Below are 6000 nucleotides of genomic sequence, written 5' to 3' on the forward strand. Positions count from 1 at the left end.
TTTCCAAGACATCTTTGTCATTCATACCTTCTTTCTGTGGATCTGCATTTCAGTTCTATAAAACTGAGGGGAAAAACCCTCTGCTAGGATCACTTACTTACGATGCCCCAGGGCTCTCCACTGCTCTCACATAGCTGCAGTATCTCGCATCAGCAAACTATTGTTATCTGAGCCACTTTAGGCACAGCAGCTCATGTCTGGAGGTTGACAGCAATGAAATCGCTACAAGCAGTCTTGCAATTTCATCTTCACCACGTCTGGAGGAAGCCAGAAGAATAAAAACTGCAAAATAAAGTGCTTTCCCTTATTGAGGGAAGTGAGGACAGAGGTACCTACCTAATCAACACTAATCAACAGCTCTCAGTCTAGTAAAACCTTTAAACTCAGTTTAACAGGAGAGGCAGATAAAGTGATCCATATATTACTTTCTACGCTTTCTTCCTGTAAGCAAGCAAAATTAAAACTACTGTAATGAAAGATTAATTAATCCAAACTGGGGTTTGATGTAAATTATGCAGCATGAGAAAATGAATTAAAGATTATGGCCTCTGAAAATGTATTTTTTAATACTTGCCAATACAAGGTTTATTTTCCTTTTTTAATTCACATTTTTTTTACAATATACATGATGGGATTATTCACAGAAATCATCATATTCAGGGTGTACTGGCTGGAGACATAGGAAGAGAAAGTCTTTAGCCTGATTACCTCCCAACATATTTTTGCCTGATAATACTTTTGCATTTTATAGTGTGAATTGAAGTTGGAAGACATATCTAAATAAAAGACAGGTTGTGAGGTGTAGCAAAACTAAAATCTCAAAAGAGTTATGAGCTGCAATGAAGATAATTTAGGAAGGAAGAGTGTGTCATGCTCTTTGTATGTCAGTAGATGGTGCTCTCTATACTATCTCCACACACAATGTATACGAATAGAATGGTTTTATAGATGGTAACCTTCCCTTGATGCAATGGAAAGAACCTCTGGGGAAAACACCTACATATTAAATTCAAGCTATTTGCAATTCTAGGTACATTTACTTGAAAATATAAATTTTGCCCCTTATTTTCTAACTCACCTTTGAGTTCAGGTGCTCTCATAGAGGGGTTTTCCTTCATTAGATCTGCCTTCTGCAGCAAAATATCACATAGCAAGTAAAAAAGTTTGCTTCACAGCTTAATTGAATTTCATCGTAAGCCCCGTACACAGAGCTACATGTTGCATTTAGATACATTTAGGTACTTATCTGAGAATTATATTCCTTAATAGCCTTTAAAAACCCCCATTTGACAATGAACTTTTAATACATTTTATGTTAGCTCTTTATGCTGACCTTCCCAAATTATAATTCTCCTTATTTGTTCTGAACATTAGGGGACATGTCTAACACATTCGTATTATTTAGGACTTCTTTTGTAGGAGCTTTTGTGCACCCTAATATTAATTGTTTTACAATACAGGTACCTATTCAGACACCAACCTACCTAGAAGAATTCCAGTCATAAATAGGAATAAAAAGTAAGTAGTGCTGAGACCTGACCAAACTTTGAGGTATGCTGTTTCCTATTTCTCTAAGTAAATGAAGAGCTCAGCATCTTGCAAGCCAGAAAGCTCTCTGTTTCAAATCACAGTACATACAAAGCATGGAAGTTGTCAATGGCCCAGCTGTGGCAATGGAAAAGCTCCTTTAAGAGAGTTTGAGTACACCTTATAGGCACCCAGAGATCTTTTCATCACTCCTTTGTAACACTGGGCTGGTGGTCCTTGCTCTCTATTAAAACATAAATATAGTAGAAAAGTATTTTTAGATGGAAGAAGTTGGTTTAGTTGGTGATTCCACTGAGGCACTGCTGTGTTTCAAGAAGAAAAATATGGTGGACAGAAGGGAGGAGTCAGGATAACATGCTGGAGCAGTGTCTAGGCCAGTTTGCAGCTCCACCAATTTTCTTGAAGACAAGTTAATAGAAGGGCCCAAGTCTTCTCCTAGGTTTTGCATTCTACCAGCTGCAATGCTGTGATGTGAAAGCCCAGCATGCTTTTCATAAAGCATGAAAAGTTTTAGATATGGAAGGGTAAAGCTCATAAAACTGATTGATCTGAGTAAGAGATAGCTGAGTTATCCACCGGGAAATACCAAGAGACAGGCAAGGATCCAAGCATTGTTGTTGTTCTGAGTCAAACTGTGTTTATTGATCACTAAGAAATGAGGGATGGAAGCTATATATTTTAACTCACTATTTCTGCATTTTCTGTATTCTGTGAGATCCAAATTTGAACCTCTACTGTGCAGCCTTTGGTCACACCCCTCACCTGTTTGCCATCTCCCATCAGCCCATCATGTGTTACCCTCCCCTGCCTGCTCTCCCCACTTCATGACCCCAGACATGGCCCCCATCACATCTCTGTCCCCATCCCATCAGGCTGCAGGCTGAGGCTTTCTCAGGAAACCTTCTTCTTGAAGACTGTCAGTTATGAAGAAATTGTTTTCACTGAGAAATTTCTAGAATTAAGTCCACCCCTACCTAGCTGCATGCCTTGGAAATGTGCATTTTGACACAGCAAATATGTGTTCTGTAGAAGGCACACTGCACAAAAGAAATGTTTCTGAGAGTTGGGTGGATGGAACAATCACCATCACTTAGGAGCACTGACACCAGCACTGATGGTGGCACTCTTAGCCCAATAGGCTGAACTATTGGGACTAATTCACACACCTTCCTTACTGGAGAATTTTAGTTAGTAAATCAAGAATCATAGATAAACTATGAGGAACCATTGTTTTGTGAATCCTGGCAGATCCCTGGAGCTGCCCAGCAACTTGCTGTTTGATATGATTGCAACCTGATGTACCTGTATGTCCTGCCAAAATATAATATAAATTCACACATGAATTACTAGGCACTGAGTGATTTCAGGTGCTTTTTAGTGTGGAGTAGATACAACAACTGAATGTGTCTGTAAGTGCCTACAGAAACACCTGAGGAAAAAAATTCTTGCTCTGAATTTAGTTCACAATCCCTATGAGAGGCAGTTGGCTGTCCATGAAAAGGGAACACCTCCTGGAAGTACTATAAAGGAAACCACCTGGTAAGTGCAGAGGCAGTACAGCTGTACACAGAAAGGGGGGCAGAATAATGTATTTGATAGAATAAGACGCTCTCTTGAAACAGAGAATTCAGCTGGAGAAAATACATTTTCAAACCAAAATGTTAAGTAAGTTTCTTCCCAGATTCTACAAACATTTATGAAGAAATGACCAATTTGAGAATCAAAAGAAAGATTAACAGCTTTAGTTTTATATGTTAGCAGCCAAATTATTTTCTTACTTCATGGAATTCATCCAGGTTTCTAGTCTCTAACTTTAGTGAGTTATTCCAGATTTAAACCAGTGTAAGCAAGGGCAAGTTAAAAATACTTGTGCCACAATTGGCCTTGAAAATACATTTCTCCATGATAGACATTAAACTGACTGCTGAGGCAGACAGCATGTCTTGCCCATAATAATTTTGTATTTGCTTCTTTTCCTCAGTCCTTAAAATGAGTTCATGACTCTAAGACTAAATGCATTATATAATGAATACAGTTTTTATTCAATATTTGGGGAAAATTAAAGTAAATGTTGTGTGTAGTAATACTGCATGGAAAAAGCAGTGATAATAATCTGATGAGGGAGTCAATAGGAAGGCATTTAGTTAATCTTGTGGTTTGAGGTAAATGGCAGACAATCATGCAAACCTAATTAACATCATAAAACAAATACAAAAAACATTAGCCCGTCAGTTCTTGAGTAATCTCCTATTTTCTTCAGAACACTATTGCATGAAAAGATTAGGACTTATATACTCAATTAAATCTAATTTCATAAATAATTTGTCATGATTTAGCTGAAATTTACTCAATCTACACTCCTGCAAGCAGATCTTACACAGATGGACTTTTGGAAACAAGCTCTTCTTAATGGCCCTTCCTCCCTATTATTCTGGTACCTGAACATTGCACAGAGAGAGGGGGATTAGTAAGAAAAGAGAAAAACCACACAACTGTTGCAATAATTATGATATCAAATTTCAATGCAGACATCTAAATGAAAGGAACCTTGCTGAAGCATCAGCACCTGGGAAAAACTGGGAATGAGTACATTTTCTTTGGGTTATATTTTTGGTTTGGTAGAAGAATTTGTGACATTTTCTTTGGGGTTTTATAAAGCAAATAAACATAATTTATCAGCAAATTTAATTTCTGGTCATTCCGTTGTTTCCTTCTGCTCTTCATTAGACCTGGAGAATTCTATATAATTTTTAGATAGTCTTTCCATGAATATGGCACTGTGGCTAATCATTATAAGATGCACTTTGGATGTCTGAAAGGCCATTTCTTCATAGCTTTAGACACAGACCTGAATGGAATATCAGAGGATGGACAATATGAGACTTTTAAAAAAACTACATATTTTTCACAAATTAATTTAGAATTGAATAAATGGGAATCTCAGGAGGATTTTGAAAATTATTTATTTATCTACTTGAGCTGAGATAAACTAAATTTCAGCTCTCAGTTGAGGACGATTACCACCTGTGTGATGAACAAGCATGTTTTACCTAGGGAAAAGGGTAATACAGTATTTTTTTTTATTTTTCTGTTTACGTAATACATATATGCTGCTTAAGAATAAACAGTTCAATTATCCATTATGTCAGCTGTTAAAGGGTAAGATGCTAAAATTGGGTGCCAGCTCTGAATCCTTGTTCCTATTCAGTCCTGACTTGGCAGTTGGCCATCCCCAGGGAAAGTCAGTGGGGATTTTCCCAGGTGTATTAGGAGTGACAGGGAAAACACATAGAAGAGCAATTGCCCATCTGCTGCAAATCTCTATTAAGCTGTTCTGCTCAATTTTACCTACATATCTTCATCTCCAAAAGGAAGAGGAGGCAAAAGGACTAGATAACAGCTTTTTTACCTTCAACTCAGAATTTGTGCAAAATATTGGGTGCTTTGTCCAGGATTGATGAAATTCAATGAGCATTAGCTGTAAACATTAGAATTTTTTGTTTTGCACATATGTCACTATGATAGACTTTGAAGAACCTTTCTATGCATTTTGTATTGTCATACTTTGTTAACTGTATTGCCCTTTTCCTGTTGCCCTTCTTGTTGTATTTTTTCTCCTAATGACAAAGCAGAGTCTAAGTAGATTTGTAAAAAAAAAAAATTACCCAGACTATTAGTCTTTATTGAGAACTAATAGAGTAAAGAACTCACTGTTAAGAAATAAAACAAATTAAGAGGGATATGTGAATGTAGTAAAGAGGTGTCATGGAATGACAGGAAAAGGGCAGCACCTTTAAATTGAGAAAGGAAAATGATGTAATAATGATTAAACCACAAAACAGAACTCCAACACAGTGAATGAGCAATGAAAATAAGGTAATAAAAAGGAGTACTGAACTAGCTCATGAGACATGTTATTACAGTGAACGTTATGCTAGGACTGTTTATTTTGCTTAGCATTATGGCCACCTTCAAGGTTGCTATGACAAATGTGTGAGCGTTTAATGGAAAACGAACATTTTTTTTAAAAACTAAAAAGGCATCCACCAGCTCTCTGCCTACTCAATTTCCTAAATTACGGGCCACATAAATTTAACTTCATTGGCACTAAACAAATGTTAACATTAACCACTTACGGGTTAAAGCAATTTTTGAAATATTCAGTGACATTCTCTACTGACATTCCTCATTCCATAAATTGTAATCCATGCAGTTTTGCTTTACTCAAAATGTAAGGCACAATAACAGCACCTAAATAAGAAATTCTACTAGCTAAAGGGCTGATCTAGTTAAAAAATTTATATATACAGCTTCTACTGGATTTAAGGGATATTAAAGGTTTCTTTTAATAACTGGCCTTTCAATGACTTTTTTTTTCCATGGCACTGAAAGAGTCTTATTCATGATGACTAAGTGACACTAAAATTTATGCAAGGTTCTTACAGCAGAGGG

This window comes from Cinclus cinclus, chromosome 6 (genome assembly GCF_963662255.1).
Source record: "Cinclus cinclus chromosome 6, bCinCin1.1, whole genome shotgun sequence".
In the NCBI taxonomy this organism is placed as follows: Eukaryota; Metazoa; Chordata; class Aves; order Passeriformes; family Cinclidae; genus Cinclus; species Cinclus cinclus.